At 47.4% G+C, this 16,936-nt stretch overlaps 1 pseudogene; it reads right to left on the reverse strand.

Moving 5' to 3' along the window:
* The window catches only part of LOC139249382 (uncharacterized), a 191,209-nt pseudogene that overhangs the window by 56,715 nt on the left and 117,558 nt on the right, over positions 1–16,936 (reverse strand).

The raw sequence follows: 16,936 nt of genomic DNA on the forward strand, positions 1-16,936 counted from the left end.
TGGGGACTGGGAGAAATTTAGAACTCAGCAGAGGAGGACAAAGGGTTTGATTAGGGTAGGGAAAATGGAGTACGAGAAGAAGCTTGCAGGGAACATTAAGGCGGATTGCAAAAGTTTCTATAGGTATGTAAAGAGAAAGAGGTTAGTAAAGACAAACGTAGGTCCCCTGCAGTCAGAATCAGGGGAAGTCATAACGGGGAACAAAGAAATGGCAGACCAATTGAACAAGTACTTTGGTTCAGTATTCACTAAGGAGGACACAAACAACCTTCCGGATATAAAAGTGGTCAGAGGGTCTATTAAGGAGGAGGAACTGAGGGAAATCTTTATTAGTCGGGAAATTGTGTTGGGGAAATTGATGGGATTGAAGGCCGATAAATCCCCAGGGCCTGATGGACTGCATCCCAGAGTACTTAAGGAGGTGGCCTTGGAAATAGCGGATACATTGACAGTCATTTTCCAACATTCCATTGACTCTGGATCAGTTCCTATCGAGTGGAGGGTAGCCAATGTAACCCCACTTTTTAAAAAAGGAGGGAGAGAGAAAGCAGGGAATTATAGACCGGTCAGCCTGACCTCAGTAGTGGGTAAAATGATGGAATCAATTATTAAGGATGTCATAGCAGCGCATTTGGAAAATAGTGACATGATAGGTCCAAGTCAGCATGGATTTGTAAAAGGGAGATCATGCTTGACAAATCTTCTGGAATTTTTTGAGGATGTTTCCAATAAAGTGGACAAAGGAGTACCAGTTGATGTGGTATATTTGGACTTTCAGAAGGCTTTCGACAAGGTCCCACACAGGAGATTAATGTGCAAAGTTAAAGCACATGGGATTGGGGGTAGTATGCTGACGTGGATTGAGAACTGGTTGTCAGACAGGAAGCAAAGAGTAGGAGTAAATGGGTACTTTTCGGAATGGCAGGCAGTGACTAGTGGGGTACCGCAGGGTTCTGTGCTGGGGCCCCAGCTGTTTACATTGTACATTAATGATTTAGACGAGGGGATTAAATGTAGTATCTCCAAATTTGCGGATGACACTAAGTTGGGTGGCAGTGTGAGCTGCGAGGAGGATGCTATGAGGCTACAGAGTGACTTGGATAGGTTAGGTGAGTGGGCAAATGCATGGCAGATGAAGTATAATGTGGATAAATGTGAGGTTATCCACTTTGGTGGTAAAAACAGAGAGACAGACTATTATCTGAATGGTGACAGATTAGGAAAAGGGAAGGTGCAACGAGACCTGGGTGTCATGGTACATCAGTCATTGAAGGTTGGCATGCAGGTACAGCAGGCGGTTAAGAAAGCAAATGGCATGTTGGCCTTCATAGCGAGGGGATTTGAGTACAGGGGCAGGGAGGTGTTGCTACAGTTGTACAGGGCCTTGGTGAGGCCACACCTGGAGTATTGTGTACAGTTTTGGTCTCCTAACTTGAGGAAGGACATACTTGCTGTTGAGGGAGTGCAGCGAAGATTCACCAGACTGATTCCCGGGATGGTGGGACTGACCTATCAAGAAAGACTGAATCAACTGGGCTTGTATTCACTGGAGTTCAGAAGAGTGAGAGGGGACCTCATAGAAACGTTTAAAATTCTGACGGGTTTGGACAGGTTGGATGCAGGAAGAATGTTCCCAATGTTGGGGAAGTCCAGAACCAGGGGTCACAGTCTAAGGATAAGGGGTAAGCCATTTAGGACCGAGATAAGGAGAAACTTCTTCACCCAGAGAGTGGTGAACCTGTGGAATTCTCTACCACAGGAAGTAGTTGAGGCCAATTCACTAAATATATTCAAAAGGGAGTTAGATGAAGTCCTTACTACTCGGGGGATCAAGGGGTATGGCGTGAAAGCAGGAAGTGGGTACTGAAGTTTCATGTTCAGCCATGAACTCGTTGAATGGCGGTGCAGGCTAGAAGGGCTGAATGGCCTGCTCCTGCACCTATTTTCTATGTTTCTATGTTTCTATGACTTGCCCTTCATAAATCCATGCTGACTCTGCCTGACCAAATTATGCTTTTCTAAATGTCCTGCTACTGCTTCTTTAATAATGGACACCAACATTTTCCCAACCACAGATGTTAGGATAACTGGTCTATAGTTTCCTGCTTTTTGTCTGCCTCCTTTTTTAAATGGGGGCATTACATTTGCAGTTTTCGAATCTGCTGGGAGCTCCCCAGAATCCAGGGAATTTTGGTAAATTATAACCAATGCATCCACTATCCCTGGCGCTACCTCTCTTAAGACCCCAGGATGCAAGCCATCAGTTCCAGGGGATTTATCCGCCTTTAGTCCCATTACCTTACTGAGTACCACCTCCTTCGTGATTGTGATTGTGTTAAATTTCTCTCCCCATATAGCCCCTTGTCGATCCACTATTGGGATATTGTTAGTCTGACTAAAAATATTTGTTCTATAAAAATACCGTAAAGACTGACTAAAAATATTTGTTCAGAGTTTTCGCCATCTCCATGTTCCCCATTATTAATTCCCCGGTCTCGTCCTCTAAGGACCAACATTTACTTTAGCCACTCTTTTCCTTTTTATATTCCTATAGAAACTCTTGTTATCTGTTTTTATATTTCGTGCTTGTTTACTTTCATAGTCTATCTTCCCTTTCTTAATCATTTTTTAGTCATTCTTTGCTGGCTTTTAAAAGCTTCCCAATCATCTGTCCTCACACTAGTTTTGGCCACTTTGTATGCCCTTGTTTTTAATTGGATACCGTCCTTTATTTTTTTAGTTTGCCACGGATGGCTGCAGAAACATAGAAACATAGAAAATAGGTGCAGGAGTAGGCCATTCGGCCCTTCGAGCCTGCACCGCCATTCAATGATTTCATGGCTGAACATGCAACTTCAGTACCCCATTCCTGCTTTCTCGCCATACCCCTTGATTCCCCAAGTAGTAAGGACTTCATCTAACTCCTTTTTGAATATATTTAATGAATTGCTCTCAACAACTTTCTGTGGTGGAGAATTCCACAGGTTCACCACTCTCTGGGTGAAGAAGTTTCTCCTCATCTTGGTCCGAAATGGCTTACCCCTTATCCTTAGACTGTGACCCCTGGTTCTGGACTTCCCCAACATTGGGAACATTCTTCCTGCATCTAACCTGTCTAAACCCGTCAGAATTTTAAACGTATTTTTGAGATCCCCTCTCATTATTCTGAACTCCAGTGAATACAAGACCAGTTGATTCAGTCTTTCTTGATAGGTCAGACCCACCATCCCGGGAATCAGTCTGGTGAATCTTCGCTGCACTCCCTCAATAGCAAGAATGTCCTTCCTCAAGTTAGGAGATCAAAACTGTACACAATACTCCAGGTGTGGCCTCACCAAGGCCCCGTACAACTGTAGCAACACCTCCCTGCCCCTGTACTCAAATCCCCTCGTTATGAAGGCCAACATGCCATTTGCCTTCTTAACCGCCTGCTGTATCTGCATGCCAACCTTCATTGACTGATGTACCATGACACCCAGGTCTCGTTGCACCTCCCCTTTTCCTAATCTGTCACCATTCAGATAATAGTCTGTCTCTCTGTTTTTACCACCAAAGTGGATAACCTCACATTTATCCACATTATACTTCATCTGCCATGCATTTGCCCACTCACCTAACCTATCCAAGTCGCTCTGCAGCCTCACAGCATCCTCCTCACAGCTCGCACTGCCACCCAACTTAGTGTCATCCGCAAATTTGGAGATACTACATTTAATCACCTCGTCTAAATCATTAATGTACAGTGTAAACAGCTGGGGCCCCAGCACAGAACCTTGCGGTACTCCACTAGTCACTGCCTGCCATTCTGAAAAGTACCCATTTACTCCTACTCTTTGCTTCCTGTCTGACAACCAGTTCTCAATCCATGTCAGCACACTACCCCCAATTCCATGTGCTTTAACTTTGCACATTAATCTCTTGTGTGGGACCTTGTCCAAAGCCTTCTGAAAGTCCAAACACACCACATCAACTGGTTCTCCCTTGTCCACTCTACTGGAAACATCATCAAAAAATTCTAGAAGATTTGTCAAGCATGATTTCCCTTTCACAAATCCATGCTGACTTGGACCTATCATGTCACCTCTTTCCAAATACGCTGCTATGACATCCTTAATAATTGATTCCAACAAATTCCCCACTACCGATGTCAGGCTGACCGGTCTATAATTCTCTGTTTTCCCTCTCCCTCCTTTTTTAAAAAGTGGGGTTACATTGGCTACCCTCCACTCCATAGGAAGTGATCCAGAGTCTATGGAATGTTGGAAAATGACTGTCAATGCATCCGCTATTTCCAAGGCCACCTCCTTAAGTACTCTGGAATGCAGACCATCAGGCCCTGGGGATTTATTGGCCTTCAATCCCATCAATTTCCCTAACACAATTTCCCGACTAATAAGGATTTTCCTCAGTTCCTCCTTCTTACTAGACCCTCTGACCCCTTTTATATCCGGAAGGTTGTTTGTGTCCTCCTTCGTGAATACCGAACCAAAGTACTTGTTCAATTGGTCTGCCATTTCTTTGTTCCCAGTTATGACTTCCCCTGATTCTGACTGCAGGGGACCTAAGTTTGTCTTTACTACTCTTTTTCTCTTTACATATCTATAGAAGCTTTTGCAGTCCATTTTAATGTTCCCTGCAAGCTTCCTCTCGTACTCTATTTTCCCTGCCCTAATCAAACGCTTTTCCTTTCTTTTACACCCTTTCCTCCTCACTGGAATATATTTTTCTTGAGAGCTGTGAAATATCTCCTTAAATGTACGTCACTGTTCATCAACCGTTCTACACTTTAATCTATTTTCCCAATTCACTTTAGCCAACTCTGCCCTCATACCTTTGTCGTCTCCTTTAATTAAGCTTAGTACGCTGGTTTAAGATCCAACTTTCTCACCCTCCATCTGAATTTGAAATTCAACCATGTTATGATCACTCATTCCAAGGGGATCCTTTACTAGGAGATTGTTTATTAATCCTGTCTCATTACACAGGACCAGATCTAAGATCGCCTGCCTCCTGATTGGTTCCATCGGCGAGAGGCGACAGTCCGGGGTGCGTGGAGAGACCTACAAAAGGCCGCAAGACAAGGAGTCAGACAGTGTCTGCGAGAGGATACAGTCCGGGGTGTGTTGAGAGACCTACAAAAGGCCGCGAGACAAGGAGTCAGACAGTGTCTGCGAGAGGCGACAGTCCGGGGTGTGTGGAGGCCTACAAAAGGCCGCGAGACAAGGAGTCGGGCAGTGTCTGCGAGAGGAGACAGTCCGGGGTGTGTGGAGAGACCTACAAAAGGCCATGAGACAAGGAGTCGGGCAGTGTCTGCGAGAGGCGACAGTCCGGGGTGTGTGGAGAGACCTACAAAAGGCCGCGAGACAAGGAGTCAGACAGTGTCTGCGAGAGGAGACAGTCCGGGGTGTGTGGAGAGACCTACAAAAGGCCACGAGACAAGGAGTCGGGCAGTGTCTGCGAGAGGCGACAGTCCGGGGTGCGTGGGGGCCTACAAAAGGCCGCAAGACAAGGAGTCAGACAGTGTCTGCGAGAGGCGACAGTCCGGGGTGTGTGGAGAGACCTACAAAAGGCCATGAGACAAGGAGTTGGACTGAGTCTGCGAGAGGCGACAGTCCGGGGTGCGTGGAGGCCTACAAAAGGCCGCAAGACAAGGAGTCAGACAGTGTCTGCGAGAGGAGACAGTCCGGGGTGTGTGGAGACCTACAAAAGGCTGTGAGACAAGGAGTCGGGCAGTGTCTGCGAGAGGAGACAGTCCGCGGTGTGTGGAGACCTACAAAAGGCTGTGAGACAAGGAGTCGGGCAGTGTCTGCGAGAGGAGACAGTCCGCGGTGTGTGGAGACCTACAAAAGGCCATGAGACAAGGAGTCAGACAGTGTCTGCGAGAGGAGACAATCCGGGGTGTGTGGAGAGACCTACAAAAGGCCGCGAGACAAGGAGTCAGACAGTGTCTGCGAGAGGCGACAGTCCGGGGTGTGTGGAGGCCTACAAAAGGCCATGAGACAAGGAGTCAGACAGTGTCTGCGAGAGGAGACAGTCCGGGGTGTGTGGAGAGACCTACAAAAGGCCATGAGACAAGGAGTCAGACAGTGTCTGCGAGAGGAGACAGTCCGGGGTGTGTGGAGGCCTACAAAAGGCCATGAGACAAGGAGTCAGACAGTGTCTGCGAGAGGAGACAGTCCGGGGTGTGTGGAGAGACCTACAAAAGGCCATGAGACAAGGAGTCAGACAGTGTCTGCGAGAGGCTTGTGCAGCTACAGGGAGAGAGCAAAAAAGAAGTAAGAAATAGAAAGGTGACGTCACAGCCAAGGGGGTAAGTGATTGGCTGGTGACTGGTAAGTAGTTTTTCTTTTTTCTCTTCGAGATCAGTGAGTAACTTTTAGCATTGTTGTTGCCAATTTAAGTTAATCTAAGGGTTTAGTCATGGTAGGAGAGCTCGGACACGTGATATGCTCCTCTTGTATTATGTGGGAACTCAGGAACACTTCCCGTGTCCCTGACGACTACGTGTGCGGGAAGTGTATCCGCCTCCAGCTCCTGACGGACCGCGTTGCAGAATTGGAGCTGAGGGTGGATTCACTCTGGAGCATCCACGATGCTGAGAATGACGTGAATAGCACGTTTAGTGAGTTGGTCTTACCGCAGGTAAAGGGTCCACAGACATATAGGGAATGGAAGACCAGCAGGAAGAGCAGTGCAAGGAAGGTAGTGCAGGGATCCCCTGCGGTCATCCCCCTGCAAAACAGATACATCGCTTTGAGTACTGTTGAGGGGGATGACTTATCAGGGGAGGGCAGCAGCAGCCAAGTTCATGGCACCGTGGCTGGCTCTGCTGCATAGAAGAGCAGGAAAAAGATTGGGAGAGCGATAGTGATAGGGGATTCAATTGTAAGGGGAATAGATAGGCGTTTCTGCGGCTGCAAGCGAGACTCCAGGATGATATGTTGCCTCCCTGGTGCAAGGGTCAAGGATGTCTCGGAGCGGGTGCAGGACATTCTGAAAAGGGAGGGCGAACAGCCAGTTGTCGTGGTGCACATTGGGACCAACGATATAGGTAAAAAAAGGGATGAGGTCCGACGAGACGAATTTAAGGAGCTAGGAGCTAAATTAAAAAGTAGGACCTCAAAAGTAGTAATCGCGGGATTGCTACCAGTGCCACGTGCTAGTCAGAGTAGGAATCGCAGGATAGCTCAGATGAATACGTGGCTTGAGCAGTGGTGCAGCAGGGAGGGATTCAAATTCCTGGGGCATTGGAACCGGTTCTGGGGGAGGTGGGACCAGTACAAACCGGACGGTCTGCAGCTAGGCAGGACTGGAATCAATGTCCCAGGAAGAGTGTTTGCGAGTGCTGTTGGGGAGGAGTTAAACTAATATGGCAGGGGGATGGGAACCAATGCAGGGAGACAAAGGGAAACAAAATGGAGACAGAAGCAAAAGACAGAAAGGAGATGAGTAAAAGTGGAGGGCAGAGAAACCCAAGGCAAAAAACAAAAAGGACCACTTTACAGCAAAATTCTAAAGAGTCTAAGTGGGTTAAAAAGGCAAGCCTGAAGGATCTGTGCCTCAATGTGAGGAGTATTCGGAATAAGGTGGACGAATTAACTGTGCAGATAGCAGTTAACGGATACGATGTGGTTGGCTCCAGGATGACCAAGGCTGGGAACTCAACATCCAAGGGTATTCAACATTTAGGAAGGATAGACAGAAAGGAAAAGGAGGCGGGGTAACGTTGCTGGTTAAAGAGGAAATTACTGCAATTGTAAGGAAAGACATTAGCTTGGATGATGTGGAATCGGTATGGGCGGAGCTACGGAATACCAAGGGGCAGAAAACGCTAGTGGGAGTTGTGTACAGACCTCCAAACAGTAGTAGTGATGTTGGGGAGGGCATCAAACAGGAAATTAGGGGTGCATGCAATAAAGGTGCAGCAGTTATCATGCGTGACTTTAATATGCACATAGATTGGGCTAAGCAAACTGGAAACAATACGGTGAAGGAGAATTTCCTGGAGTGCAGAAGGAATGGTTTTCTAGACCAATATGTCGAGGAACCAACTAGTGGGGAGGCCATCTTAGACTGGGTGTTGTGTAATTAGAGAGGATTAATTAGCAATCTCGTTGTGCGAGGCCCTTTGGGGAAGAGTGACCATAACATGGTGGAATTCTACATTAGGATGGAGAATGAAACAGTTAATTCAGAGACCATGGTCCAGAACTTAAAGAAGGGTAACTTTGAAGGTATGAGGCGTGAATTGGCTAGGATAGATTGGCGAATGATACTAAAGGGGTTGACAGTGGATGGGCAATGGCAGACATTTAGAGACCACATGGATGAACTACAACAATTGTACATCCCTGTCTGGTGAAAAAATAAAAAAGGGAAGGTGGCTCAACCGTGGCTATCAAGGGAAATCAGGGATAGTATTAAAGCCAAGGAAGTGGCATACAAATTGACCAGAAATAGCAGCGACCCCGGGGACTGGGAGAAATTTAGAACTCAGCAGAGGAGGACAAAGGGTTTGATTAGGGCAGGGAAAATGGAGTACGAGAAGAAGCTTGCAGGGAACATTAAAATGGACTGCAAAAGCTTCTATAGATATGTAAAGAGAAAAAGGTTAGGAAAGACAAACGCAGGTCCTCTGCAGTCAGAATCAGGGGAAGTCATAACTGGGAACAAAGAAATGGCGGACCAATTGAACAAGTACTTGGGTTCGGTATTCACTAAGGAGGACACAAACAACCTTCCGGATATAAAAGAGGTCAGAGAGTCTCATAAGAAGGAGGAACTGAGGGAAATCCTAATTAGTCAGGAAATTGTGTTAGGGAAACTGATGGGATTGAAGGCCGATAAATCCCCAGGGCCTGATGATCTGCATCCCAGAATACTTAAGGAGGTGGCCTTGGAAATAGTGGATGCATTGAGTCATTTTCCAACATTCTATAGATTCTGGATCAGTTCCTATGGAGTGGAGGGTAGCCAATGTAACCCCACTTTTTAAAAAAGGAGGGAAGAGAGAAAACAGGGAATTATAGACTGGTCAGCCTGACATCGGTAGTGGGGAATTTGTTGGAATCAATTATTAAGGATGTCATAGCAGCGCATTTGGAAAGAGGTGACATGATAGGTCCAAGTCAGCATGGATTTGTGAAAGGGAAATCATGCTTGACAAATCTTCTGGAATTTTTTGAGGATGTTTCCAGTAGAGTGGACAACTAGTTAATGTGGTGTATTTGGACTTTCAGAAGGCTTTCGAGAAAGTCCCACACAAGAGATTAATGTGCAAAGTTAAAGCACATGGGATTGGGGGTAGTGTGCTGACATGGATTGAGAACTGGTTGTCAGACAGGAAGCAAAGAGTAGGAGTAAATGGGTACTTTTCAGAATGGCAGGCAGTGACTAGTGGGGTACCGCAAGGTTCTGTGCTGGGGCCCCAGCTGTTTACATTGTACATTAATGATTTAGACAAGGGGATTAAATGTAGTATCTCCAAATTTGCGGATGACACTAAGTTGGGTGGCAGTGTGAGCTGCGAGGAGGATGCTATGAGACTGCAGAGTGACTTGGATAGGTTAGGTAAGCGGGCAAATGCATGGCAGATGAAGTATAAAGTGGATAAATGTGAGGTTATCCACTTTGGTGGTAAAAACAGAGAGACAGACTATTATTTGAATGGTGACAGATTAGGAAAAGGGGAGGTGCAACGAGACCTGGGTGTCATGGTACATCAGTCATTAAAGGCTGGCATGCAGGTACAGCAGGCGGTTAAGAAAGCAAATGGCATGTTGGCCTTCATAGCGAGGGGATTTGAGTACAGGGGCAGGGAGGTATTGCTACAGTTATACAGGGCCTTGGTGAGGCCACACCTGGAGTATTGTGCACAGTTTTGGTCTCCTAACTTGAGGAAGGACATTCTTGCTATTGAGGGAGTGCAGCGAAGATTCACCAGACTGATTCCTGGGATGGCGGGACTGACATATCAAGAAAGACTGGATCAACTGGGCTTGTATTCACTGGAGGTCAGAAGAATGAGAGAGGATCTCGTAGAAATATTGAAAATTCTGACGGGTTTAAGACAGGTTAGATGCAGGAAGAATGTTCCCAAGAATGTTGGGGAAGTCCAGAACCAGGGGTCACAGTCTAAGCATAAGGGGTAAGCCATTTAGGACCGAGATGAGGAGAAACTTCTTCACCCAGGGAGTGGTGAACCTGTGGAATTCTCTACCACAGGAAGTTGTTGAGGCCAATTCACTGAATATATTCAAAAAGGAGTTAGATGTAGTCCTTACTACTAGGGGGATCAAGGGGTATGGCGAGAAAGAAGGAATGGGGTACTGAAGTTGTATGTTCAGCCATGAACTCATTGAATGGCGCTGCATGCTCGAAGGGCTGAATGGCCTACTCCTGCACCTATTTTCTATGTTTCTATTGCAGACTGCTCAATGAACCCTCCAACTCTCCACTTCTCTCTCCAACTTTAGAAACCGTTACAAAAACCCATCATTTTGACCAGCATTTCCGACACTTCTACCAATTTCTTCCTTGACGGCTTGGTGCCTGTCGCCCTAGTTCCATTGTTGTGAAGCACTTTGAGACAATTATGTGAAAGGAGCTTTGTAAATGCAAGTGTTTGTTGTCTTCCACCTGCGCTGCCTTTATGTCGATCTAATTCCCACTGAAATCACTGTCACACTGACTCAATGTCAGACTGGAGGGGCGGTGCTCCGCAGCCAGTGCACAAGCAGCGCGGGATGGGGCAGGCGGTCCGGGTGCAACAGATGCAGCCGGAGAAGACATCTGAAATATTTTCAGGTTGTGTTGAAAGCCTGCGTGGATTCATTATACCCTGAGAAATATGTAAATAGATGTCACTCAGTCCCATGGTGAATCCCCACGTGTCCTCACTTGGTGCCTTTTGCTTGCCCGTTTATAATGGACACTTGTGGTCTTCCCAGCTGCTCACCGCAGAATGTCCACTCGAAGCTGGGACAGAGGGACCGATTTTGGAAAGTTGTTTTTTTCCCCTCCATCTCCTGTACCGCTGTTTCTGCATCGTTGTCCGTGCAATAGTTCTTTTCTGATGTTTCCTTTTTGCACAGCCCTCCAGCCACTGTATTGTTGCTGTCAAGCTGTGAATCTCTTCTCTAACCATACTGCTCTGCACGGAGGCTCACTGGGCCTTGCCAGTGGCTCCTGTGGATTTGGAGGTGGAAGAGGAGTTCAGGGAGGGGGCAGAATGAGTGATGGACTTGTACCTCAGGTGCCTGGCAGCCACTCGGAATTGGCCCTGGCACACCTAGTTGGCCAAGTCCGTGGAGACCTGCATTTGCCCCTTCTGCCACACATGAAAGTCTGTGACACAGTTGGACCTGTTATATTCTTGGGTCTCTTGCTCTGGATCCTTCAGCTTCTAAAGTTTTAGATTCATAGGCGAATCCCCTCGGCCCCAGCAACATCTTCAATGGCTCTGATATACATAGAAGTTACAACATGTGTCACCTGCCCTAATATCTCCTCATGTGGCTCGGTGTCAAATGTTGTCTGATAACGCTCCTGTGAAGCTCCTTGAGACATTTTACTATGTTAAAGGCGCTGTATAAATACAAGTTGTTGTAGCTTGGGGAGGACAGAGCCAGATCAGTAATTCCCTCATGTTGGTCCTCTCACCAGTTGCCGCAAGCCCAGTCTGGCAGCAATGTCCCTCAGGACTCGGCCAGCTCGGTCAGTGCTGGTACTCCCGAGTCTTGGTGATGGACATTGAAGCTGCCTAGCCAGAGTACATTCTGTGCCCTTGCTACCCTCAGTCCTTTCTCCAAGTGGTGCTTATACAAAGTGTGCACTTGCCTTTCAAAGTGGTACCTGGCATTGGACACGAGGAAACAATTTATTTGCATAGACTTTTTTGAGAAGGCAAAAAAGATAATTTCAGGAGACCAGAGCTCTGCCAGGAATCTCGCTGCCAGATAGTCGGAAAATCGTGGGCGGCATCTGCTGAACCTTCCATATATTGTCCCAGTGGGCGAGACTTCCAACATTACTCCTTTACAGTCACACTATAGTCGTACATCGATGTGTTTGTTTAAATCATAAATTGTTAGTTCACAGACCTCAGGCTTCCTACCAGGTTGGCCATGTTCTCTCTCTGGGTCACACCCTCCCAAACCGTCAACAGTCTGTTTGTATTGGGTACATTCCAGACCCACTGCAGTCTGTGTGTATTGGGTACATTCCAGACCCACTGCAGTCTGTGTGTATTGGGTACATTCCAGACCCACTACAGTCTGTGTGTATTGGGTACATTCCAGACCCACTACAGTCTGTGTGTGTTGGACACATTCCAGACACACTACAGTCTGTGTGTATTGGGTACATTCCAGACCCACTGCAGTCTGTGTGTATTGGGTACATTCCAGACCCACTACAGTCTGTGTGCACTGGGTACATTCCAGACCCACTACAGTCTGTGTCTATTGGGTACATTCCAGACTCACTATAGTCTGTGTGTATTGGGTACATTCCAGACCCACTACAGTCTGTGTGTATTGGGTACATTCCAGACCCACTACAGTCTGTGTGTATTGGGTACATTCCAGACCCATTACAGTCTGTGTGTATTGGGTACATTCCAGACCCACGACAGTCTGTGTGTATTGTGTACATTGCAGACCCACTACAGTCTGTGTGTATTGTGTACATTCCAGACCCACTACAGTCTGTGTGTATTGGGTACATTCCAGACCCACTACAGTCTGTGTGTATTGGGTACATTCCAGAACCACTACAGTCTGTGTGTATTGGGTACATTCCAGAACCACTACAGTCTGTGTGTATTGGGTACATTCCAGACCCACTACAGTCTGTGTGTATTGGGTACATTCCAGACCCACTACAGTCTGTGTGTATTGGGTACATTCCAGACCCACTACAGTCTGTGTGTATTGGGTACATTCCAGAACCACTACAGTCTGTGTGTATTGGGTACATTCCAGAACCACTACAGTCTGTGTGTATTGGGTACATTCCAGACCCACTACAGTCTGTGTGTATTGGGTACATTCCAGACCCACGACAGTCTGTGTGTATTGGGTACATTCCAGACCCACTACAGTCTGTGTGTATTGTGCACATTCCAGACCCACTACAGTCTGTGTGTATTGGGTACATTCCGGGCCCACGGACGAGTTTCTCACGGGACTCTATTATTAAATATTTTCTGGCTTTCAACTCCAAAACGAGACGCAGTACTTTGCCGCCCAGCCATTCTGAAAGCGGATTGCACATTCCTGAATTAATTAACAGGCTGAAGGATGGTGTATTGCAGCTTGGAAAGGGTCGAGGGCTCATTTGTTTGCATTGATGAGTGCAGATTTAGTCACTCAGAGATGCATTGTTTTATATATATACCCTGTCAATATCCTGATTTAACCAGGTATGTCACCATTATTCCTATTACTGCACTTGTTTTATGTGGCGGTCGGAAGAGAGGGCTGTGGCTGGTGAGGTGACCAGGGTCAGGGACCTGCTCGATGGCGGAGGAGCGGGCTGGATGACGCCAGACACGCTGGCGCGGCGCCTAAATTCTGCCAACGTCCGCCACGCGGCCGATGCCATCGAGTCGCTAAAAACAGCTCTGGGCCCTGACTCCGTTAGGTGCATCGAGGAGGCTCAAGCACGTGGGGAGATCCCGTCCGAACTGACCCCCGTCCGGACGGAATTCCTCATCGGCGCCAAACCCCGGAACCTTCCTCGGGGGCCGGCGCCTCACAACTTGAGCCGCCTCGGGGAAATCCCCTCCGTGCCTTTCAGTTCCGCGCGGAGGGGTTTCATGTACGGGCTGCTCCTGCACACTCTCAACTTTGCCATCCTCGCCTGCCGTCCGGACACGCCATGGCGTACCATCTTGCCGTCCTGAGGAGGCGGGGGTCCCCGATGGAGGGCACTCTACGCAGGGGTCCTCCCACTATTCGTCGGGGACTTGGCCTGGAGGGTGGTGCACGGAGCAGTGCCGTGCAACAAATTTTTAAGCCGGTTCACGGACTCCCAGGCCGCCTGCAATTTCTGCGGTCTGGAGGAGTCCGTGTTCCATGTTTTTATTGAGTGCACGAGGTAGCAGCCCCTGTTCCATTATTTGAAGGGGCTGCTCCTGAAATTCTGGCTGCACTTCAGTCCCACTCTCCTGATCTTTGGGCACCCTGTGCGGAGGGGAGCGGGTAGGTCCGAAGGCCTCCTCGTAGGACTGCTCCTGGGCACGGCCAAGGGTGCCATCAGCCGGTCCAGGCAGCGGGCGGTCGAGGGGGTCGTTCAACCTGACTGCCTGCCTCTCTTCCGCTCTTACATCCGGTCCAGGGTGTCCTTGGAGATGGAGCACGCGGTGTCCACCGGTACGCTCGCGGCCTTCCGCGAGAGGTGGGCACCGGAGGGACTGGAGTGCATCATCACGCCCGGCAACCAAATTTTAGTTTGATTTTACGTTTTTAAGTTTAATTTGTTTTAATTGCCGGTGCTTTTAGTGTCCCCCTTCCCTTTTATAGGGGGCACTGGGGAAAATTGTGATTTTAGTGCCAAAAAAAAAAAAAAAAGGGCCTTGTAAATGTCTGGTGTGTCACCCAGGTCGGGTGGCACGGTTTAATGTGTTTTGTTTTGCAGATAAACTCCAAAAAGAGTTTACTGCACTTTTCCCTCAACATGTATTTTCCCGTTGAATCCTGTGTGTGAGGTTTTGTCCCACCATGTGCTCACTTAAACAAATTAAAAACAAATGGAGTTTGTCCCAGATTTCACCCTCCATTCTGTACTTAGAATTTCCACTCAGTGTTGTTACTGTAAAAGTGACAACGTTGTACAACATTTACTTACACATGAGATGTTGGTATTGTAACATTATTAGATATCAAACCAATATAATGTAGAATATACTTACTGGTTATGTTCAGCCGGGTTCCATTTCCATAGATTGTTCCCCAAATACCACAGATATAGACAGCGCTGTCTCTGCGCTCCACGCCTCTGATGGTCAGAATGCAGCTGTTACTGGCAACATCTCTGGAAAGCTGAAACCGCTCAGAGACACCTTGTGATCGGTAAACCCAGCCATCTACATAATGAGTAAATATTTTGTGTTTCCTATCCTGTGAGAGGTACCAGTGTACAGTATATTTATCCACACGGTGATTCACATTGCTGCTCTCCAGGGTACACCCAAACTGCACCGTCCCACCCTCGGGCACCGTCACAACTTCTGGGGACTGGATAAGAACCGGACTTGCCTTTCGACCTGTGAATAGTAAATAACTGAGGATCAGAACAGATGAGGAACAACATGAAGTAATAAGTTGAAACCGAAGTGATTATAAAATCTCCTGTGTGTTTGCGAATGGATATTGGTCTGAAATCCCACTCCTCTGTTTCCCGCGGGCGCTCGACAGAAAATGGTAAAAAAGATGCGCACCGACCTTTTCCTGCTGCGCCCACCAGAGATCCCGGTCCTGAGGCCTACTCTCCCTGCACATCGGAGCGTGTGTCTGTCAGGACGGATGTATGTTGGAGCTGGAGTGACATGGCACTGGGCAGCCAATCCAGGTCAAGTATTTTCTCATTCATAATAATGGGAACTCGGTCAGTAGGAGTTCTCATTATGATTGAGAAACACTGCCCCCCAACATCCAAACACAAGTAAAAAATAGAAAAAACACATCACATATTTAAGATTGATTTTAATTAAAGTTAATAAATGTCTTCGAAAAAAATATTATTTTTCAAACTTTTTTTAAAAAGATTTTTCATTATGGTTTAAAATAAACTTCCCTTAGTGGACAGTGTTTTTAACATTAAAATATGCTTTTTAAATGTTATTGTTACATGTTTTTGTATGTTTCAAAGCTGGTTTTCTGCACATGCGCATTGCACACCGAAAACCGGCTTTTGTGATGCCTTCCCCGGTCCGTACACACTCCGGACAGACTCAGGGAGGCCGGGATATCTGTCCCAATGTGTATTATCAGTAATTTGTAGCCGAGTTGTTCAAACATATCCTGAGCTTAGCTGTCCCACATTGCCCTGTACTGACCAACAATCCCAGTGTGAACAGGCAGCCCAAAAACACACACACTGCAACTGAACTCAGAACTCCTGCTGTGGATATGTTCTTTGTTGCCTTTACCACGGAGGTTGGTACAACAAGGATCAGAAAATCAGGTAAAAAGCTGCCAGTTTTAGTAATATTTTGCGATACCCAACACAAGATTCTGATGTAGGTTCAGATACAGAAGGCTCTCGGTCCACTTCATCTCATCCTTCCAGAATTCCAATACTACCATCGTCCCATTGCAGCGTCCAGCGGTTTGTAAACCTGTCCCGTGTTCTGGCCTCGCCTGGGAACCTGTTCCAGCTTTTGATCACCGTCTTCAAATAACTGAGTCCTGAACTTGGCCTTTACAATCCTGACTGTGCCCTCCTGCCCTGGTTATATCTGAAAGTATTGTTCTGGGTTTGCTTTACCTACCCCACAACACGTGCTGTCCTTCCCCTGGGGCACGGGTACCTCCTATTGTTTATTTCCAATATTTTTATTCATTTATTCGTGGGCATCGCCGGCAAGGCCAGCATTTATTGCCCATCCCTAATTGCCTTAGAGAAGGAGGTGGTGAGCCGCCTTATACAACTGAGAGCAAGTGCTCTACTCGGAACTCCGACACGGCAAGGGAGCCCCAGATGGGCAGAGGAAACGTTTCAAGGACACCCTCAAAGCCTCCCTGATAAAATGCAACATCCCCACTGGCATCTGGGAATCCCTGGCCCAAAGACCGCCCTAAGTGGAGGAAGAGCATCCGGGAGGGCGTTGAGCATCTCGAGTCTCGTCGCCGAGAGCGTGCAGAAACCAAGCGCAGGTAGCAGAAGGAGAGTGCGGCAAACCAGTCCCATCCACCCTTTCCTTCAACCACTG

This window comes from Pristiophorus japonicus, unplaced genomic scaffold, assembly GCF_044704955.1.
Source record: "Pristiophorus japonicus isolate sPriJap1 unplaced genomic scaffold, sPriJap1.hap1 HAP1_SCAFFOLD_310, whole genome shotgun sequence".
Taxonomy (NCBI): domain Eukaryota; kingdom Metazoa; phylum Chordata; class Chondrichthyes; family Pristiophoridae; genus Pristiophorus; species Pristiophorus japonicus.